This window comes from Amblyomma maculatum, chromosome 7 (genome assembly GCF_055883805.1).
Source record: "Amblyomma maculatum isolate TAMU_Amacu chromosome 7, ASM5588380v1, whole genome shotgun sequence".
In the NCBI taxonomy this organism is placed as follows: domain Eukaryota; kingdom Metazoa; phylum Arthropoda; class Arachnida; order Ixodida; family Ixodidae; genus Amblyomma; species Amblyomma maculatum.
Genome location: NC_139350.1, coordinates 90,747,903 through 90,771,719, shown reverse-complemented (window position 1 = coordinate 90,771,719; position 23,817 = coordinate 90,747,903). Strand labels below are relative to the sequence as shown.

The 23,817-nt window shown below is 47.0% G+C and overlaps 1 pseudogene; it reads left to right on the top strand.

Moving 5' to 3' along the window:
* The first annotated feature begins 9,185 nt into the window (after positions 1 to 9,185).
* LOC146183934 (large ribosomal subunit protein uL5 pseudogene) lies at positions 9,186 to 9,845 on the top strand (annotated as a pseudogene).
* Positions 9,846 to 23,817: the final 13,972 nt, after the last annotated feature.

The following is a 23,817-nucleotide window of genomic DNA, read 5'->3' as shown; positions in this document are numbered from 1 at the left end:
TCACCCTGACTAGTACATCCTTGTGGTCATGCCGGTAACGTTCATGAGATGAACGTGTCTTGCGGCGATGTTTTCAGCCTGCGATATTGAATCTATACAACTACGCCACTGTGTCGTAACCATGTTGTCAGCATTGACGAGTACTGTCCCAAATGTGGCCTTGACATCTGATGCAAACTGTGGATTTGGAGCTATGCTCTTGTTAAAGTCTCGCACCAACAGTCGATGTCATCTCTTGGAGCCGAGCGGAAAGTCACTTTCGCCTTTGTCCTCCAAGCGAGGCTCTGCACTCGCATCCCGCAAGATTTTTCTGGGTTCGAATCCGCTCCGTCAAAGTTTTTATTTTTTCTGCTTCTGTGACGCACGAGGACCGCAGGTGCATCGCTGCAACCGCTCGCCGCAGTCGGTTAGCTTATCACTATCAACATTTTCTAAAAAAAGGGCCCGCGGTATCCTTAATTACTCCGCTTACTCAATCTTAACAGGAAGCAAAATGTTTTTTATGTGTGGCTATATCAAACATCCCGAATGTGTCACTTTTATTCGGCTTAAAGGTTAATCGCAGGATCAGCTTCATGTTTAGGTAGCAAGAACAGTTCTAATTACGCACTATACTTTCCTTCCCGCTGGAATTTTGTGTGATGGCCACTGCAGACCCAACTTTTACCCAGTTATAGGAAAACGTTTACACTGCTACACAAATCTCTCTGTTCATTGCACATCGCAAGTTCTTTTAGCACATGGTGATTTGTGTGAGTGGCAGGCTTTACAAATACTGTAAATCCTAAGCTTGGTTTCGCTTCGTTTGTCCCCAAGCTATCCAAGTGCAGTGGATCTCTGGAAAAACGAATGCTCTCAATGGGGAATTCCGCTCAAATTTTGGAGTGCAAGCATTTTTCCGCTTAGCGACGTCACCTTAGTTAAGTGTCTGCGCCATGTGTTTCACAAGACGATAGGCGAATAACTGCTTTATCAAAAGTTGATAAATGTTTGCTGAACTTCTCACTATTGAGGTACATGGGCTGAAAACTGTTTTTGCGTAGTCCGAACCTGTGTTGCATCATAGTGGCGTGCTCTTATTAATTGCCTGCGGCTATTTCGCCGCGGACATAATTACTCTTGATAGGGGATCAAGGACGCCCTGCGTTTAAGCTTTGCTCAGGTGCGCTATCGATGACCAATTTCCGCGAGACGGATAATTACTTGTGTGTTACGCAACGTCCTGTGCGCTGTCCCACACTTTGTGGCGTTCGCCACAGCATTGTTATACATGCCTTGTCCTGATAGCCACACCAAGCTTTCTACATCTACCACTGCTTCCAAACAGCCACAGGTGATGTCCCTAACATTAGTGTAGCATCTTGGCATTTCTATTCTGATATGTTCGACAGGCGTGAGTATTAGAAACGTACGCTACCATGTATGCGCGCGACAAAGAACTTGCTGACCTGTAATAAAAGAAAAATAGCCCGAAGAGGTTTTGGCTGAAGACAATGATAATGTTCACATTCTCACAGTTGTTAATTTCATCGAAGCTACACATCGCGGAATGTATGAGCGATATGGTGTCAGTGATACTATAGGCTACAAAGGTGACGGGGTGCGCGTTCTTGGAAAAAGAAAATCGTAATGTTACTCTGGTATATCACCAGGCGATGAAGCATACACTTTAAAACACAGCTTTAGATATTTCGAGTGGCTGAAATGAAATATTGGCCGTAAAATTTTGCGGTCGGAAGTATACAAGGCGTGCGTACTAGACGTATTGTCAAGGTGAGAAATGACTACGCCGGTTATTTTCAGCCTCCCCTTCGCTGGAAGATTTCATGCCCTGCTCATGCCCGTTTTCTCTTTTTATCTGAGTTAAGCTGTTGCGTCACCTTTGTTTGGCATCTTACATTCCTCCTGTTTTGCAAAACATATATTACGCGGACCATTTTTCTAAGCTTTATTTCCGCAAATTACGAGGTGTGTACTGAGAGTGTGTGTACCGGTGCGGACAAAGGTCACGCTATTTTCTTGTAACATTTTTTACGCGTTGCGTAACCGAGACTAGAAGCCGTGGTATGTACCAACCGGTAATGGACGCCATGCAGTGCCCTTTCACTTGGACAAATATTGTTTTCTTATCTGCAGTGCAGAAGGTGTGATTTTGATTTGAACGAAAAAGCGTGCTCGTTTACTTATGTCGGCACCTGTACATCGGCTACAAGCTTTCCTTTCACGAATATTGGTGAAGTGCTGGCCATAATTTGTAATTAACAATCAGTTGACCTCCCTCCTATTCTTCTCCGCACTTGTCAACTGCTCTGCGATGTAAATTGGCGTACTCATTCGTATTTTTCTCCTAACAATACAGTATCTTAAACTTGTCGCTGATTATTGTTTGTTTGCTAAAATGTTAAAAAAAAAAGGTCCGTCATTTTGGTGATAATATTACTCCCACCGCATATATCATATTTCTTTAGCCCGCCGCGGTGGTGCACTGGTTAGGGCACTCGTCTGCTGTGCCAAGGATGCGGGATCGAATCCTGGCCGTGGCGATCGCTTTTTGATGGGGGCGAAAAGCTAGGCGCCCGTGTGCTCTGCGATGTCAGTGCACATTAAAGAACCCAAGGCGAGAAAGAGAGTGGCTCACACAATTAGTGGTCTTCTCCCACCCTTCACTCGGCGGTCAGAGAGACGAACCAAAGGATGCCGTCTTTAGTATTGAGGTCACCGGCCAGGAGCGGCGCCCAGAGTAGAGCGCACGGAACCTGCCTTTTGAAGGGGAGCATGAGAGCTTTAATTTGTATATTTATTTATTTCCGACGCGCGAATCACTGTAGCATTTTGCAGAGACTATCCCCGATATCTCATCGAAGCAGTGGGCTTAATTGTTTGTTTAAAATGTTATACCCTGTACAGCGGCCCTTTAAACCCATTGGCATATATAAAACCAAGCCTAATACAGTAAAACCTCGTTACAAGAGACACTCAAGAGAGCCGAAAATCTAGGTATCTTGTAACCAGAAGTTCTTAGCCACTCATATGTGCAGCAGTTTAGATTCCCTTAGCTAAATTCTGTTCCATATCAGTGTCCTATCGTGTTGCAATATGTCAGGAACCGGGAAGGAGTGCCTCCTCTTGACTGGCAAGTCAAAACGTCCTCATTGCTTCATTTCAGCCACTGTCATCACATAATGTGTGACTGAAACAACAGGGACGTTTGGATTTCCAAGGCAAGAGGAGGCACTCCTTCCCGGTTCTTGACATATTGCAACAAAAAAAGACACTGATATGGAACAGAATTTAGATAAGAGAATCCAAACTGCCGCGCATACGATTTGGTACGAGTCAGCTGCGTTGAATGAGCGTACCTGGGTTAATTGTGTCTCTTCTAAACAGTGAAGAAGTTACTTTAGGAACCTGCAAGAGTTGGCCTTAGTACCAAAGTGTCTCTTGCAACCAAGTCTCTTGTATTTGTATGCAATGTTGTTAACATGGCGAACATAGGAAAACCAATCAAACCATTTTCAAGGGTTGTTTATAATAGAGTGTCTCTTGTAACCATGTCTCTCGTAACAAGATTTTACTGTAGGGCACTTTTCTTCTACCGTGTAATCACAATGGCATGTTGCAGATTTTTTTTTTTTTTAAACTAGGAGCTGGTGGATGCATGAGTGCAACCTCTTCATGTGTTATTCGGCCAGAGAGGCACATAGTGAGATTACAGTTGTCACCCTCAGGCCGTTAGTTCTACTGTCAGACACCTAATAACAAAACACTTAAAATAAAGTGTTTAACTACTGCGGCTGGTGTGATTGTACACATTGGGAACCCAAAATCAATTCTATTTTCAGAATACTCTTTTTGCTTGAATTCTTCTAGATCACACGTGTTCCGAGGACATTCACCTTCTATGATTTCACTGATTTCGCGTTATTACGCCTGAAAAGCGGTGACAGCAGACTAGAAACATCTCTGTAGCATGACGCAGCTGTTGCATCGTTTCTTCCATTCAGCTAGCCGGAGCTGAAAAAAAAAAAAAAAAGACTGTCAGATGAAGCACTGCACTACAAAAAAAAAAATACAAATTGACTTAGGATGTAGATTTTTCCAGCAGTCGCTAAAAGGTATTAACTAATATTTGTAGAAAATTTTGTTTGATAACGCCTTAGGAGAAGCAAGTGAATAATTATCTGCAGTTTTCGTTTTAGTTTAGTTAGACAAAGGTAGGTGTACAATCCTGGCCATAATAACATATGGAGCATGCTTTGGGCGATAACATCTTTTGTCACGCGTAACCTAAGGAAATATTGGGAAGCATCCTATACATATGTAAGCACATGCCACTGGTGCGCTCCCGTACGGCTCTAAGTAAACATCAAATATTCTCTATGGAAGAGGGGAAATTTTTTCAAACACCAGAGGCGCGTGCTCTGTGATATTATGACCGGACCTGCGCAGCATGTTATCATTTCTCCGTGTAGGCTGTTCTCTTTTTAACGCAGCTGGTTCATCAAGAAACAAGCTAGCTTATTCTGTCCGAGAAGAACGCGTTCGGCTGGTCGTGAAGACACTTCTAATGAAGAGTCTGCTACGCACGCGAGCTCACACAGCCGTCTTATTGCCATGTGCCCCCGCGTGCATCGTGTTGGTGCCTTCGTGGTCAAGGCTGCGTAGGTAGATCCTGGTCATGCTATATATAGTTGCTAGCCAGCTAGCACCGCGCAAAAATGTCCGCTTCGTTAATACTTGCACGAAGAGGAAACAGCGAGCAGTGATTCCATTTATCCAGTAGGAGAGTGTGAAAGGGGCTGAAATTCATCACAGATCTTTATGGCACTCGAACACCCTGCCTGCACTCTAGATCTTTCTCCATCCGACTGCTATCTTTTTGGGATCTTTAGGGATGCTTCGCAAGATAGTAGATCACTAGAGTTGCCCAAAGTGGACGAAAAGCGCCTTCAGGGCCAGAAGAAAATCTTCCCCTTGGCAGGAATACGCCCGCTCTTGACCAATGGTCCAGCGTACCGAAAACGAAGGAAACTATGTAGAAAAAATTATGTCCATAACTAAAATTTTCAGAAAATAAATTGCACAGAGAAATTTAGAAGTTTTCTAGGGCCAAAGCACTACTTCACGGGGTAAATCGGAAAACCGCAAGGCATCTGGAGCCTCTGCCTTTCAGCTTGCTCCAAAAAAGATTCCTTGTAACGAATTCGAATTCGGGCAATTTTCGGGGAAAGCGAGTACAACACAGAGTTTTGTTCTTTACCCCTGAATTGGCATAAATAATACAGAAAGCTTTCAAACAGGTGAGATACAATGGCTATGCCACTCGGCAGACATCCGCATCTAATCGACATTCATTTTAACTAATTTGTCCAACGCAGTTAAGACAACATTAGCATTCCACTGTTGATGTCTTATGGGTTCTCTCCACCTTCATACACTTTCAATACTGTAACTGCATAAAGGTCCCGCCTCAAGGTCACAACTCCGAAATGCCAGCTTGTATTTCGCCGCATGCTACGGAGACCAAACAGCATGGCAACGTCGTACTACACATAGGCTAGCTTCAACTGTTAAATGTTGAATAATTCGTGGTGCCAGAGGCAGATCTTTTTTCAGCATCTTTTGTAAAACATCCCGACATTGCGTCCCATCCGTCAAGGAGAACGTATTCTATTGTCTCGAATTTTTCGCAAACAAAACATTAGGAGCCCCATTGTACAAAAATACCTTTTTATCTATCCGCGCCTTCAGTGCCAGGTCGCCGGTTTGAAGTTTAAACAAGAAAGTAGTTTTAGTGCCAGGGGCGACGACTATTGGTTTCACTCTTTCGTACACATCAATTGCCTGGTCTTTCAGCATACGGGGCCCTATACACAGGGGCTCAGAAAATATTAGCAATAACATCCTTATGCAGTCGCTTACCATTTCCATTTGAAAAGTCTTGCAAGGAACATTTTATGCGCAAAAAAGGACAATTCCTAACAACTTCACGCAAAGATCGAGAAACTTGACTGCTGTTCCCAAGGACGCGGGATCGAATCCCGGCCCCGGCGGCCGCTTTTCGATGGAGGCGAAAAGCAAGGCGCCCGTGTGCTGTCCGATGTCAGTGCACGTTAAAGAACCCCAGGTGGGCGAAATTTCCGGAGTCCTCCACTACGGCGTCTGTCATAGCCTGAGTTGCTTTGGGACATTAAACCCCACAAATCAAATCAAATCAAATCAGTAAAGATCGAGAAACGGTGCACCGTCTACAATAACCTGTTGAAACAAATAATTTTTGTAGTACTCCGGATAATCTGCGTGAGTATCCTTAACGGTGCGTCATTTTTTAAACGCAAGTAATAAAACTTCAAAACCAACTATCGCACATACAGGTGGATCAACGAGAGACCATCACTTACTCGTCTGAAATGATTAATCTGATGATATGCTCCCATCGAGATGACCAGATGAACACAACGAATACGCGATGGAACCGTTAAACATTGGTTCTCGCGCAGTAAAACACTTTAAGAAGGCACAAGATTTTTGCTCCTAAAGAAAGTGTTATATATAGAAGAAGAAGGGCAGGCACCAGGACGCCTCTGAATACGTTTAATTCCCGGCTATCCTCAGCTGTCAATCTCGCAGCATGGCATTGACAAACGTGGGGACAGCCGGGGATTAAACGCAGTGTAGAGGCGGCCTGGTGTCTGTCTCGTTTTTATATTTTTTTGGTGCCGAAACCTGGAAGGGTAATGTGAGCTTCTCCATCGATCCTTCCCGGATGTTGCAAAAGGAATAACAACGATCGTTCAGGAAGATACCACGAAGCTCCGCCAACGAACCTCACCGGAGAGAGACGAAGAGGGCTACAGCGAGACACCATGGACCGCGTCAAAGGGAAGCGAATTATTCAATGAGCTTTTCTGACCTGGCTGTGCAATGAGGCAAGTGAACTGGAATCGAACGAAGGAACTATTCTTAAGTTAAAGGCCGACTGAAAACCTGCAACAACGGCTTGCGCTTGCTCAGTGAGAAGATGCAGGTTTTGAAAGAAAATATTTTGGCTGAAGATGTCTTATCTGCGCAGGAGCATAAGAAAACTGCCACAAGAACCATGACACTCCTTTGCCACCAAATCGAGGCCCTTCAGTCGACAGCTTCTGCTGCCGACAGCCGTTGGTTTATGAACGCAGCAGTTGAACTCCCTGCGATGCTCCCCATCGGCATCTTCCACGAAAGCGCCTTCACCGGAGCATTTCGCCGAATCTCCTTTCAACTTAACCAGCGATTCTGTCATTGAGCTTAAAAAGAGGCATCGTCGTCAGTGCCACCGTTTTCACGTCAATGCCCTATTTCAATTTATTCGAGCCAAACCCAAAGGCATCAAAGGAGGAAGCACAGTACAACGAGGCATCGCAGAAATTCATTGATAAGAGTGATGATTGTAAGTAGGTCCCGAGCGAGGTCAGCAGTCACAGAGGAGCGGCTGCCATACAGTGGGAAACACCTTTCGACCAGACGTATTGCAATCAGATATCGATCCAGATGGGGCTCCCCAAGAGCAAACAAAGCTTCGAGGCAGTTACGGACGTTGAAAGTCGAGGAGAGACTTCTGTGCTGTTTAAACACAAGATTCTTTTCAGACCTCCAACGAAAGAAGATTGCGAACGAGTGCAACATGTTGATAGTGCGCCTAATGACATAGCCACGGAGCGATCATCCAACGGAATCGATTTTATCGGCCTGCGGAGGTGCGAGACGGGCAAGAAGCAGCCTATGGGATGTAGCGACCTCACTCAAGGCCCCCAGAAGCCGTCAACAAAAAACGATGGAAGCGCATTCAATGGCCCTGAGCAAAATAATAAAGTGAACCGCATAGTTACTCAGTCTCCCTCGATGAGCTTCATAGTGCGGCTTCTGAAGAACATATGCGAGAGGAAGACGCCGTAACAGTGATTTCAGCTGACATGCGGACCTCTGTAGACGATGTTATTATACAAGCGCGAGAACTTAGTCGTGCAATGCTGCAAACACTTGTGCAGTGCGCAAGGTTGGCTAAGAAAGAAAAAGAATCATCGAGCAGCCTGGAAAAGTGGCGGCCATTGCTTCACCAACACACACACACACACACACACACATACACACGCACACGCACGCACGCACACACACACACACACACACACACACACACACACACACACACACACACACACACACACACACACACACACACACACACACACACACACACACACACACACACACACACACACACACACACACACACACACACACACACGCGCACGCACACGCACACGCACACGCACACGCACACGCACACGCGCACGCGCACGCGCACGCGCACGCGCACGCGCACGCGCACGCGCACGCGCACACACACACACACACACACACACACACACACACACACACACACACACACACACACACACACACACACACACACACACACACACACACACACACACACACACACACACACACACACACACACACACACACACACACACACACACACACACACACACACACACACACACACACACACACACACACACACACACACACACACACACACACACACACACACACACACACACACACACACACACACACACACACACACACACACACACACACACACACACACACACACACACACACACACACACACACACACACACACACACACACACACACACACACACACACACACACACACACACACACACACACACACACACACACACACACACACACACACACACACACACACACACACACACACACACACACACACACACACACACACACACACACACACACACACACACACACACACACACACACACACACACACACACACACACACACACACACACACACACACACACACACACACACACACACACACACACACACACACACACACACACACACACACACACACACACACACACACACACACACACACACACACACACACACACACACACACACACACACACACACACACACACACACACACACACACACACACACACACACACACACACACACACACACACACACACACACACACACACACACACACACACACACACACACACACACACACAAAGGCCAGTGCGCAAAAAGAAATTAGTGGAAACCAAGTGTTTTTTCAGAGTGTAGACAGACAAGTCAAGGCAAGCGAAGTTCTTTTTCCGGTCGGCACCATGACGGCGAAGCCGAAAGTAATCAAGAAGGACAAGAAAGACAAGGATAAGAACCCCATGCGGGAGGTTCGAATCCGAAAGCTGTGCCTTAACATTTGTGTTGGTGAGTCCGGAGACAGGCTGACACGAGCTGCCAAGGTGCTCGAACAACTAACAGGCCAGCAACCAGTTTTCTCCAAGGCCCGCTACACAGTGCGATCTTTCGGCATCAGGAGAAACGAAAAGATTGCCGTGCACTGCACAATACGGGGACCCAAGGCAGAGGAGATTCTTGAGAAAGGCCTCAAGGTGCGAGAGTACGAGCTGCGCAAGGACAACTTCTCGGACACGGGAAATTTTGGCTTTGGCATCCAGGAGCACATTGACTTGGGCATCAAGTATGACCCCACCATTGGTATCTACGGCCTGGACTTCTACGTGGTCCTGGGACGGCCAGGTTTCAACGTTGCCCACCGGCGCCACAAGAAGGGCACCATTGGTGCTAACCACCGGCTCTGCAAGGCGGAGGCCATCAAATGGTTCCAACAGAAGTATGATGGCATCATCCTGCCTGGCAAGAGTGGCAAATAAGCCTGCTACCACCCACTTCGATCACTCATAAAAAATAAAAAATAAACATTGTGTCTTTGCATTTGATATGCATTTGATATGTATGCACGTGAGTTGTGTCAAAGTGTTGGCGTCAATGATGTGCGCCTAGAACCTCCAGCACCATGTATGCAATTCCAGCGTTGAGATTACATGTTTAAGCAGTTGAACAAATCTATGGCGATTACGCTTAAAGTGAAGTGGGACGAAGCCGCAAGACATTCAATGCCGGGGAGCAAGGCTCCAACAACCAGGTGGCGTCCAAGTCCTGCCCCCTGTCCGTGGTGCTCCAGATGTTCGAACTTGGATATATCGAGCCCGACACGACGCTATACAAGAAGATTGTGAGCGAGCAGGAGCTTTACGAACTCATACTAAAGCCAGAGTTCCAACAGAAACAACACGAAACCATCAGTGCTCTGGAAATCGAGACTGTGACTTCCAAAAAACGCGGAGCAGCTCAGTGAGCCTCTTTCTCTTAAAGTACCACGTTACTTGTAAGCAGTGCAAGTGGTGTCACAGCCGATACCTGGAGAGGTGGTGCTCTGGTCCTCACTCAACAGAACCGGAACCCATAGACATTGTGCAACTTTAATAAGGGTCCCATAGCTACAATGACCCTGTAGCAGAACAGCGATGATAGCTTGATCACTTACAGCCACCAGGTGAACCACGATGCGAAACTGAGGCATATGTTGAACGAGCGGAATCAACTTCCGGTCTACAACTCTCACGACGGCATCTTAGACGACATCCATTGGTCGCAGGTCATTATCATAAGGGTTGCCACAGGCTGCGAGGAAACTACCGATGTGTCACTGTACTTACTGGACTCCTACATGAACTATGAGATTGACGTTGAGCTATGTATTGGGGTCACTCAGCGCCGATTAATCTGCGCAGTGTGTTGCAGGGCGTGCAGCACAAGAATTCTCGGAAGAACTTGGACAGTTTGGGCTAGAGTGTGCGATTCGAATCTGTGCTGCCTTGCCCCTACAGATTCATCTTGTTCTGAACTGTTGGTGTCCAACTGCGGAAGTTGGATGCCAGTGTTCGTGGAGGAAATCATGCATCACTGACGAAGTTCACGAGCGAGATGACAGTACCGAATTCATCATGACTGTCATCACAGATCATTGGTGCGATACTGTTCCACCATCGAGCTACATCTCACCTCAGGCCGCGGAGTGTGTTGCAGACTCGAGCAAGAATCTGTAAACAGAACGATGAGAAAGACAAAGAAGAAGCTTTGGGAACGAAGAGCGTGCAATAAGAAACGTTCTATTAAATATGAAAAATGGACATATTTTAAGATCTGATGACTACCTGCATCTAAATTATTCTTGGAATAGAAAATTATGTCATTCACGGCAACTTGAGATTTCACTAACAAGGCTGCGATGCCGTATCCCACCTTTAAATTTCTATCTTTACAAGTCTAGTTTGGCAGTGTCTCCCGTCTGCGCATTTTGCGGTGAACAAGAAACATTAGATCACTTTTTATTGTTTTGCCGCCGCTTTACTACGTTGAGAAAACAGTTGATGGAAAGGCCATTGCAACAGCTTGGCCTTAGTTTAAGCAGCCCGACATTGTTATCATTTGGCGCCACCATCCTTGGGCACAGTCACAGGTCTGTTTTTACCGCCATGCAAAATTTTTTACTGGACTCAAATCGTTTGCCTTGCTAAATATTTAAACATCACTTGTTCTACAATTATAATGTCAATCTCCCGTGAGTGTTACCACTTTTCATTTTATATTTCACTTATTTCCCGTTTTGTTTCCTTTCCTCTACCCCTCAAATCATTTTTTTTATGCAAGTATATTTAAAAAAAAATTATTTGCTACCCAATTCTTGGCCGATCTCCCTCTGTGGGTATGTGCCATAAGTTATTTGGACAACAACAACAACAACAATAAAGACCCAGTGTCATGTTGCCACATTTACAGCCATGGGGACAGCCTGGGATTAAAGAAAGGTAGAGGCGGCCTGGTATCTTCCCTCAATTTTCTATATTATACACAGCTGGACATGCAAAAATTGATGAATTTGATCCATCGTTTTATGACGCATTTTATCCCCTTTTTTACTCCTATACAGTAATCGGAATTGAATTTGCATTGGTCAAACAGAGCTCCCAAGTAAACCTCTGGCGTTTTTGTCCATCCCCCACTGTCAAACGTCTCTGTCTGAATATCCCATTTTCCATGCCATAATCACAAGCATTTCAATAAATTAACAATACCACTTGTTCGTTTGCAAAGCTTTTCAGCTCCTTTTCAGCCTCAGTGGAACTACTGTGAGGTCTTAGAAGTATTGCACACTCGCATGTCCCAAACATAAAACCGCGAATAGACCACCTGGCAACAATCAATCCTCCTGCACAAACTCCAAATGTAGAGCAGAGTATAAAGCGGGAAAGCCTGTCGTACAGATGCGCGCACAAAAACGTTCTCTGTTAGCACTTAGTTTATCATGAGACGTGTGGAAAAAGATGCATATGTTATTTTAATACCATTACTGATGACTGAATTCAAGCCCACATACTCCAACGAGCAGTGTAGTATTTCGTGCGAAACCTTATTGAATGCTTTTTCAAGGTCAGATTGAAGCATTGCAACTTTACGGGTTGGAGCATCGCAACACTGAAAATTGATTGCGTAAATATTGTGAGCACTGTGTGGCGCTTCATCTTCCACACTGCTGAACGTGCTGCTTCATCTTCATCCTGCTCCCTCTTGTAGATACCCATCGTCATCGCGGAGTGTGTTTGGCTGCAGTGTGCGACCAAGGCTTCAGGTCTGTAATAAAGCCTGATTCCCCAAGTCCGACCTTCGCGTTACCTTACACGTGGTGGAGGTGCGCCTTGATTTCCCCGCTGCTTCGTCACCTGCATCCACCTGGAGCTTCGTTCTGGCCGCCGTTTGACCCCGACCACCATCGTCATGACACAAGAAGGCCACTCCGCTATTCCGGCTGCTACCAACTCGACTCCAGCTCCCCTTGCCACTTGGACTGTCAGTAGCCGCCAGCGCGACCCGCAGATGTTCGCCGGTCTCCGCGGCGACGACGCTGATGACTGGCTCGACAGCTACGACCGGGTCAGTGCTTTCAACCGATGGGACGATTCTCTTAAATTAATTAATGTGTCCTTTTATTTGACGGATGTGGCCAAAACGTGGTTTCTAAATCATGAGTCGACGATTCCGGACTGGGCTACCTTTAAACAAAAGTTACGCCAGATTTTCTGCGCTCCTACTGTTCGCACGGAGTCCGCCAAGAAGAAGCTAGAAGCCCGACTTCAGCGGCCTAATGAGACCTACACCTCTTATATAGAAGATGTACTTTCACTTTGTCGGCGCATCAATGACACAATGCCAGAGGCCGAGCGGGTTCGGCACGTCCTTAAAGGTATTGGGCCACTCGCCTACAACGCCCTGGCCGTGCAGAACCCTACCACAATCGATGCCATCATATCCACTTGTCAACGCCTTGACGAACTACAGTCAATACGCCTGCAGCCTGATCCCACTTCATTTGGTTTCACTGCCGAAGCTGACCTCCGTGTGCTTATTCGCGAATTAATTCGTGAAGAGCTCTCGGCTCAAGGTAATTTGTGCCGCCCTGCATCTGAGCCACATAATTCAAGTGCCGGCCTGCGTAGCATTGTTAAAGAAGAGCTGGCCTCAATGACCTATTCCCCGCCAACATCGGTCGCTCCTACCATTTGTCAGGTGCCAACGTACGCCCAGATTACGTCCTTGCCGCCCGCAGTTGGAGTGCCTACGCCACCGGCGCCTACCACTGCTCATGTCGCTGCATTGGCACCACCTGCCGCAGCGCCGACATACTACCCCAACTGGCGCCCAGCCCGGCCTGTGTGTTATTACTGCGGGTACCGAGGCCATATTTCCCGCTTCTGTCGTCGCAGGCTCCAGAATGAACGCCGCGGCTACGAATCATTTGAAGCAGACTACCCTCCTCGCTTTTCCGGCTCTAACCACCGTTCATTCCCCGATTATCCCCGACGTTCATCACCCCCGCCAGAAAGCCCCGCTCCGCCTGCTGGTTACAGGCCTTCAAGACGCCGTTCTCTTTCGCCTTTTCGCCGCTCAGCCTCGCCTCTCCGTCAAGCTTCTCTGACGACCCCCCGCCTGTCGGAAAACTGACCACTGCAGTTTTAGGAGGGAAAACTGCACTCTTCGGCCATCCCAAAAATCCTCCGGAACGTCCCTGGAATATTATTTTAGTGCGGGTTGAAGGATTATCTGTTGAAGCTTTGGTTGACACGGGCGCCGCTGTTTCTGTGATACACACTGACTTGTGCTCCCGCTTGCGAAAAGTGAAAACGCCTTATGATGGACCTGAACTCCGTGGAGCTAATGGTGCAATAATTCGGCCTTCTGCTAAGTGTACTGTGCGAGTTTTTGTTGACGGTGTCCGCCACCATGTACAATTTGCCGTGATGTCACCGTGCGCTCACCCAATTATTTTAGGCTGGGATTTTCTGTCTGCCGCATCAGCCAGCATTTCGTGTCGCGACAGGATCATTTACATGAACGAGAGCGATCCGTCTTCTGAACATCCCGAGCCCCGTTATCGCCTGCTTGCCGCTACTAACTCAGTGTTGCCCCCTGGATGCGAACAACTTGTCGCGCTTACTTCTGCTGACATTGATAACGGAGATGTGCTAATCGTGCCTTCTGATCGCCATCTGACCCGCGGAATCGCGCTACCACCAAGTCTTGTTCGGTTTGAGCATGGCACAGCGCTTGTCGCTGCTTCGAACACTTCCCCAGAGCCCATTGTGCTGACTAAAGGGACATGTTTTCCTTGTGTCCTGGACATTCACCCGGTGTCCCTCACCACCCTTACCGCCCCCTCTTCCTCACCAGCAGCTTCTTCCGATGCTTCTCTCTGTGTTCTCTTTGGCACCATCAATCCTGACCTTCCTGCGACTCACCGCCAAGCTTTGCAGGAATTACTTCGAAAACACCAAGCCTCCTTTGATGTCACTTCTCCGACCTTGGGCCGAACGTCTTCTGCACAGCACCGCATTATTACAGAAGGTACTTCTATTGTTAGCCGCCGCCCTTACCGTGTTTCCTTATCAGAACGTAAAATCATAGAAGATAATGTGAATGATATGCTCCGGCGGGACATTATTCGGCCATCAGCTAGCCCCTGGTCATCTCCGGTCGTCTTGGTCAAAAAAAAGGATGGGTCCGTGCGTTTTTGCGTTGATTACCGCGCACTTAACAAAGTCACTCGAAAAGATGTTTACCCTATGCCACGAATTGACGACTCCCTCGACTGTCTTCAGGGCGCCGAATATTTCTCCACTTTGGATTTGCGTTCCGGTTACTGGCAGATACCGATGCACGAAGCCGACAAAGAAAAAACAGCATTCGCTACTCCCGATGGGCTTTACGAATTCAATGTCATGCCTTTTGGACTTTGTAATGCCCCCGCTACGTTTGAGCGCATGATTGACACTGTTCTTAGAGGACTTAAGTGGAAAACATGCTTGTGCTACCTGGACGACATAGTTATTTTCTCTGCGACTTTTTCTGATCATTTATGCCGCCTTGATCAAGTATTAACGTGCCTGGCATCCGCCGGTCTCCAGCTGAACACAAAAAAGTGTAATTTCGCCAAGAAAGAAATCAAGATCCTGGGCCACCTCGTCAGCCGCGATGGCATTCGACCCGACCCTGACAAGCTTGCTGCAGTTTTGAACTTTGCACGCCCTCAGCGGACTAAGGAACTACGCAGTTTCCTTGGCCTGTCTTCGTACTTTCGCCGTTTCATTCGAAATTTCGCTACCATTGCTGCACCGCTGCACCGCCTCCTTACAGACCGTACTACTTTCAATTGGTCCGAAGAATGCGAAAAAGCTTTCCAAACCCTAAAGAATGCCCTCACTTCGGACCCTGTTCTCGTTCACTTCGACGACACTGCTGCCACCATTCTTCACACCGATGCCAGCAGCCTCGGTATCGGCGCCATACTTCTGCAACGTGATACCGCTTCTCGGGAAAAGGTAATTGCGTTTGCCAGTCGAACTCTAACACTAGCGGAACGCAACTACACCATCACTGAGCAAGAGTGCCTAGCCGTCGTTTGGGCAGTTCAGAAATTTCGCCCCTACCTCTACGGCCGCCATTTCACGATCGTTACCGATCACCACGCTCTGTGCTGGTTATCAACCCTCAAAAATTTGACTGGACGCCTGGGCCGTTGGATTTTGCGTTTGCAGGAGTACCACTTTGATGTCATATTCAAATCGGGACGCAAACATCGAGATGCCGATGCTCTTTCCCGCTGCCCGCTATCAGAATCGCCACCTAGTGCTTCCTCGAGCCTTCCTGCGTGCACCCTCGACGTCCCAATGTCGTCCAGAGCCCCAACCTTAACCTGTGCTACTCTTGCCGCTGCTCCAGATCGCTACGCCATTATTTCAAACCAGCGAGCAGATCCCTACTGTATTTCCCTAATCAACCTTCTCACCGGTGCTTCTCACCCTCCTACCGCTAGGATGCGCAGGCAACTCCAAAAGTTCAAACTTGACAACGGCGTGCTCTCCCGTTATATTTATTGCTCCGAAGGCACCCGTTGGGTCCCCGTTATTCCGAGAGCGCTTCGCACCCGTATCCTGGCGGCTTTCCACGATGATGCTACAGCCGGTCACTTAGGCTTTCATAAAACTTACCACCGCGTGAAAGCCCGTTTCTTCTGGCCAGGCCTCGCCTCAAGTGTGGCAAAATACGTCGCCTCTTGTCTGCCATGTCAGCGCCGCAAACGGCCCACTTCTCCTCCTGCTGGCCTACTACAGCCGCTACCTTGCCCTGCTACTCCTTTTGCCGTTGTTGGCATAGACTTATACGGGCCACTTCCATTGTCCGCACGAGGTAATCGCTGGATCGTCACCGCCGTCGACCACCTAACACGCTACGCTGAGACCGCTTCCCTGCCTAATGGCTCAGCACATGAGGTCGCGACCTTCTTTTTGGAATCGCTCGTACTGCGCCATGGGGCCCCTCAAGTGCTTCTCAGCGATCGTGGTCGGACATTTCTGTCGAAGATTGTAGCCGAAGTTATTGAAGCCTCAACCACACATCACAAATTGACCTCCAGCTATCACCCGCAGACCAATGGGTTGACTGAGCGGTTCCACCGCACGCTTTCTGACATGTTGTCTATGTATGTCGACCAGGACCACCGAAACTGGGACGTAATACTTCCTTTTGTTACGTTCGCCTACAATACGGCTGTACAGCGGACCACAGGTTACACCCCGTTTTTCCTCGTTTACGGCCGTTCTCCCGCTACCTTTCTTGACGCCTCTTTTCTTTCTACACATGCCAGTTCCTCATCCTCTCTTCCTGACCAGTTCCTTTCCCGAGTGGCCAAATCACGCCGGCTTGCTCGCGTCAACACGGAAGCTAGCCAGGAAGACCGCAAGTACCGCTATGATGCAACCCATCGCCAAGTTTCGTTCCGTCCCGGCGACGAGGTGTTACTTTGGACCCCATTACGCACTCCTGGCCTTTGTGACAAGTTACAGCACCGTTACATTGGTCCTTACACAGTTCTTGCAAAAACCTCCCCGGTCAACTATCGCGTCTCCCCTGTTTACCCTCCTCCGGACTGTCGTTACCGTGGCACTGAAGTTGTCCACGTTTCACGTATGAAACCTTTTGTTCGGCGCATTCCTGCGGACTAATTGCGGCCAGGCTGGCCGCTTGAACTGCGCGGGCGAAATAGTGTGAGCACTGTGTGGCGCTTCATCTTCCACACTGCTGAACGTGCTGCTTCATCTTCATCCTGCTCCCTCTTGTAGATACCCATCGTCATCGCGGAGTGTGTTTGGCTGCAGTGTGCGACCAAGGCTTCAGGTCTGTAATAAAGCCTGATTCCCCAAGTCCGACCTTCGCGTTACCTTACAATATTGTTAAATATAATATACTCCTACCTACTTTTATCCGACATGCTCGGTGAGGCCCTACAATAAATTTAATAACGCTTTGTATTCTTTCTGCTTGAACCTTCTTGAGGGCTGTATATTCTACGTTGGTTAACGCGATTGACCTGCAGCTTCCTACTTTAAGAAGGTTATCGGGGTCCTCAGTTTTTGGTACTAAAAAGTACAAGGTCTGTCAAACGAAGGTGGCAAATAACCTACTTCGAGGCATTCCACAAACAGTTTGTAAAGCATTACAACCCAAGCAGCCCTCAAGCGACAAGGTCATAGGGATTTGCCAGCATTCAATCCGCCTAATGCAGTCACTATCTTTTGAATACCTCTCTATCGTTCAGCGATTTCATTTTCAAGTTGAGGCATAAGTGGAGAGTACTCTTTGTTTAAAGGCCCTCGTTAGTAGACGCTTTGTACTCAAACAACCTTCGATAATGCTCTACAAAGGCTCTTTATATTTCGCTCTGTTCTTGCGACGTTGTCGTTCGTACTCGATAGTCCCGATTTTGTTCTTCCGCGCATGCTGCTTTTTATCTGTAAGTGTCCTTTTCGTCGGCACTTGGCCAGCTAGCCACTTCTCCGAGCGCGCTGCTATCTCCGCATTCTTATACATCCACTTATCAAAACCTTCCAGTGTGGCTTTTATTTCTTTTACGGCATTCATGAGCATGCCAGGCATTTGCTCTTCTTCAGACGCTAGGTTGGTAAACAGTCGACACAGTTGCGTTTCCACTTTCCTTCCTTCAGATTTGATTTGTCCCGAATGATGAATGGGTTTCATTTCAACACCCTGTTTAAGCTTACACGTATACCGCAGCCGATTGTCCGAAATGTTTAACTGCCACTCATTCAGGCTGTGCATTGATTGTCGTCGTCTGCGTCAACTTCTGTTCGTCTGCTATGGATCCAAACTTCGTTATCGCGCTTTCCTCTTAAAATGGCGTCTCTCATAGCCTGAGTTGCTTTGGGACGTTAAACCCCACAAACCAACCAACCTCTTAATGTGCGTTAAGTAGTCCCAATATTTTATTGTACGCTATCACAAAAATCTTCAGTCAGAGATTTCGCCGATTTTTGCCTGAAGCCTGAGCTTTGAACCCTAGCTTCGAATCGACAGCGAAACGAAACGTGTTTCCACATATGTTTTGCATTTAGTCATCTTAGGAAAATCAGCTGTCAATTTTTTTTTTGCTTACCCTCGTAGTTCTTAAGGCAAAAGCACAGTACTTGAACCCACAGAAAATCATTTTTGAGAAAGGACCAGTATAGTCGTTTCGGTGATGGCGTACGGTGAAAAAACAGGAGGCCAGAGACTCTTTCGGATAAAAATCAAAGGCTCTATATAAATTTTTACGTGTCGTATTTGCAACTTTAAAAGTTTGAGAAACCGCGGCCGGCCTTGCCGACCGCTTAAAATTCAAAATAGGAACTACGCGTCCCAACAAAAGCTTGGGGCTCCTTGCACTCGCGAGATTCGAAGCTAGCCTTGCCCTAGACCGGGGCCTAGTCGGGTTCTCCCAACTACCAATTTTCTTGATTTTTTAAAAGTTTTTCGAAAGAAATATAGGGCGGATGGAGAAAGGGGCGGGAGCATCATTTCCTGAGACCCGTTCTGGGCTTCACCGACCGTTAACGATTCTTATACTGTCTCTGGGGGTTGCATTCATCATCTAACCCAGGGCAGTAAACAAACAATGAAAAGAGATCCAGTCCCTCTCTCCGAATAGCCTTCTCTTCTCCGAAACTTCTCTCTTCTCTTCGCTTTTCAGCATGTGACAAGGGATTGATGGCTAGTGCCTCAAGATGTTGTGGGCTGGGGCAACAACTGCAACTGAAGGAAACTGGCGCCTGGGTAATCACAATAGCTCCAGACGCTATAGCCTTGTATACTTGAGCCCGACGCTATAGCGGGTATAGTCGGGCTGAGTCAGTTATTAGGCTGAGCCAGCATGACCCGGCCGGGTTTGCATGAAACCGTTCCTGTCGAGCCTATAATCAGGCGGAGATTGCCGCTACACCTAGCTTCAAGCAAGGGAACTAAGCTCAGGCGGGAGATGAGAAAGAGGTAGAGTGCGCAGACGAACAGCTCACGCTCCCATCCCCTGCGGTTGGTCGACTAGCGAGGAGTCGAGGAGGCGCTGGGCCGACGTGGAGCGTACACATGCTCCTTGCCCAGAGGGTCGGGCCGAGGCAACCTACCCCTTTGCCGTCGGGCTGAGCCAGCTCGACACGACGGTCGTTGAGCCGACAGTGTCGGCCTCGTGTAAGCCCTCTACCCTATTAAAGCTACCATCTTTTGCTCAGTGTGAAGAAAAAAAAAGCAGGATACAAAAAGCATTTTTGAGGTCGTGTACAGCTAGTGCTATATATTTTCTGAAAGGTAAATAAATTGTGTGTCAAAAGGTCACCCAATGTAAAAATCAATTTCTGTAAATAAAACAATATTTTAGGTGGGCCAAAGTTTCACCCCACCTAATATAGTCGAGCCTCATACGTGACGGAAACTATGCGGAGGACGCGTAGTGTGCTGGAGCTCAGTAGAAATGCACATTGTTAGCCCGCGTAATATATTCACAAATACTACAGTTCAACGCTGCGAAACAGAATACCTCGAACACGACAGGAGAAGGGTTGCGACCCGCCAGGCTCGTATTTACAGATTAGATTCACATTAGATTTTTCGATATGGTCGAGCGTTGTTTCAACGCGTAAGTTATTTACTGGTGTGGAAAAAGTAATTTATCGCTATTCTTATGCAGTCGTGAAGCGGTTTCCTCATATTCTCATATTCTAGCTCCAGGGCAGGATTAACAGTGATGAGGGGCCGGCTTCAAAAAAAAAAAAAAAGTAAGAGAACCCCATAACCCCCCCCATCCCCCCCCCCCACCTCCCAACCTTACCTACTGTTATCATGTTATATGCCTGCCGCGTTTTAGGATTTACTGCAGAGAATACGCGCCGTATTTACTAGAAGACTTTGCGGTATGTTTATGAACATCGCCTGAACATGGGCTTGCCCGCAGAGCACATCGAGACTAAGCTTTTGTAGGGAATTACAGATACAAAACATCCTCCCTCAAGACTCCGAACGCGCATTCGTGTAAAATAAATTTCTCATGACATATTTTCCTGGCTAATTCGATAGCGCAAGACGATTGGCTGCGTGTGAGCACAGCCGAAGTAGAGATGGGCCTTGTTCATAAGCTGCTCGCAAATTATTACTGTAAATACGCCATCAATCATACGATATTATTGCGAATTCATATATCAAGACAAATTGAAGATTGTCTAAGACAGCATTTCTACACGAACGGCGATAATATATGCTCTATATGCTGATTTAAAGCACAGCAAATAATGTTTATTACTACACAACGTTGCCATAATGCGGGGAGCTAAATCGTTTTTGAAATGGTTGCGCTGGCAGAAAGTGAGCGCTGCCTGGAAATCTGCATTGCCAATCTCAGCAGCGAAAAACTGCTGAGGCGACTGTCAGCTATATGGGCAGTCATCTCTAATAATTTATTGCTTTTGTCACAGCTTTCACTGCTTACACCTAGAGTAATAAAACACACAACTGAGCCAGGTGGTACACGAGCCGACTCCGAACTGAAAGCCAGCTAGAACCTGTTTATTCCACTTGACCGCAAACTTGGACCCGCTGAGTTCCTGCTGCTGGTTTGGAACCAATCAATGCCAGTTGAATACCAGTTGGGACCACCTGAAACGAACTGAAACCAGGCAGGACCAGCTAAAGCCCTTTGGATTTTTTTGTTCCTCCATTTGTGCTAGTACACAGTTTTCCACTTTCATCATCAGCCTAACTATACCCAATGCAGGGCGAAGGCCTCTGTGCTAGCTGCATCCACTTGTCCCCTGCGAACTTCTTAACCTCATCCGTCCACCTAACTGTCTGCCGCCCCCTGCTACGCTTTCCTTCCCTTGGAATCCAGTTTGTTACCCTAAGCGACCATCGGTTATCCTCTCTTAGCACTACATGTCCTGCCCATGCCCATTTCTTCTTCTTGATTTCCACTAAAATGTCAGTAACTTGAGTTATTTCTCTGAAGCACTCTGCACGCTTCCTCTCTCTTAATGTTACACCTGCCGATATATGAGGCTAACTTTGGAAATAAGCATACGATGCGACCAACAGCTTTTGAAGCATTCCACATTGCAATAGTATAGGCTCTAGTTGTTGCATTGGTAATCAGGAAGGAGATGGGTTTACTAGTTTTGGCACCAAACCTCGAAATCCGTCATTGTTATTCCAGCTCTCGGGAAGAAAGAAGGACCCAGTTTATTTGAACCCTTTGAACCCTGGATAATCTGGTCCTGTCTAGTCCTCTTATGCAGCTGCAATTTCGCGCCTTTGTCTACAAGAAAAGCAATTCAGTGACTGAGTACCTCCATAGTGTACGGCCACAGATGCTAGCGAAGATGTTTCTAGACATAACCTGAGAAGTGATTGCCTCGTTAAAGCGAGTAGCAATGCAGGCAGATGTGCTAATACCAGGTATTCAAGGTTGCTTTCTTATGGCGCTCTTTTTTCGTAGTCCTTGTGTTCTGTGACTGCGTCCAATTTAGGGCCTAATCGTGAAGGAGCAGTTTCGAGTCTAAGTGTAAAAAAAAAATTGATACTCTCTTATGCGTCATATTAGCGCAGCTATTTAAGCATTGTTGCAATCTATGAGTATGTATGTATGTATGTATGTATGTATGTATGTATGTATGTATGTATGTATGTATGTATGTATGTATGTATGTATGTATGTATGTATGTATGTATGTATGTATGTATGTATGTATGTATGTATGTATGTATGTATGTATGTATGTATGTATGTATGTATGTATGTATGTATGTATGTATGTATGTATGTATGTATGTATGTATGTATGTATGTATGTATGTATGTATGTATGTATGTATGTATGTATGTATGTATGTATGTATGTATGTATGTATGTATGTATGTATGTATGTATGTATGTATGTATGTATGTATGTATGTATGTATGTATGTATGTATGTACGTACGTACGTACGTGCGTGCGTGCGTTCGTGCGTGTGTGCAAGCGTGCGTGCTGTTACAAAGCACTGTTTTTTTCATGAGCCAGATAATTTCTCAGATGAAAAAGAAGGGCCACTAGCGAGAAGCGCAGAGTCGGTGGACGCGGGATCGAATCACGGCCTCGACGGCCGCTTTTCGATGGAGGCGAAAAGCAAGGTGCCCGTGTGCTGTGCGATGTGAGTGCACGTTAAAGAACCCCAGGTGGTCGAAATTTCCGGAGTCCTCCACTACGGCGTCTCTCATAGCCTGAGTCGCTTTGGGACGTTAAACCCCACAAACCAAACCAACCAAATCCTCTTTGTCTCGTGACTCTCTTGTGGCACATGGCTCTCTTTCGCTTGGTTACACCGGGAACGGCACCAATGTTGACGCAGCTCAGCCGACGAAAGGACGCATAAGAGCCGCGCTCTGCAAACAAAGCATTTGAAATGCCATCTTTGCTTCGGAGCACTACTTCACTTGTGAGTACTTTTCAGCGTTATCTAACGCTATAATCTGCGATAAAATTCCTAGGAAATTTCAAGAAGAAGATAAAAGTATATGACCCTGATAAAAGCTGCAGATCGAAGAACAAGCACTCAGTATAGAAAAGTTCAGCGTTTCAGTTGCCTGCGAGCGAACAACTTACCCAACACTTTTGCATTGAGATATCCGAGACTTTTCGTAAACTTCCACGAGCATACCCGATGGTCGCCTAGGGTAACAAATTAGATTCCAGGGGAAGGAAAACCTAACAGTGGGCTACAGAAAGTTAGATGGGTGGAGGAGGTTAAGAGGTTCACAAGGTTGAAATGGATGCCGCTAGCACAAGACCGGGTTAAATAGAAGAGCAAGGGAAAGGCCCTCACAATTCAGTGAGTACAGTCTGGCTGCTGATGATGTCGATTCGACTCTGACACTGATTTAAATTATGTACCCACGTCTGCTGCAGGCCTATGATGTAAGAAAAA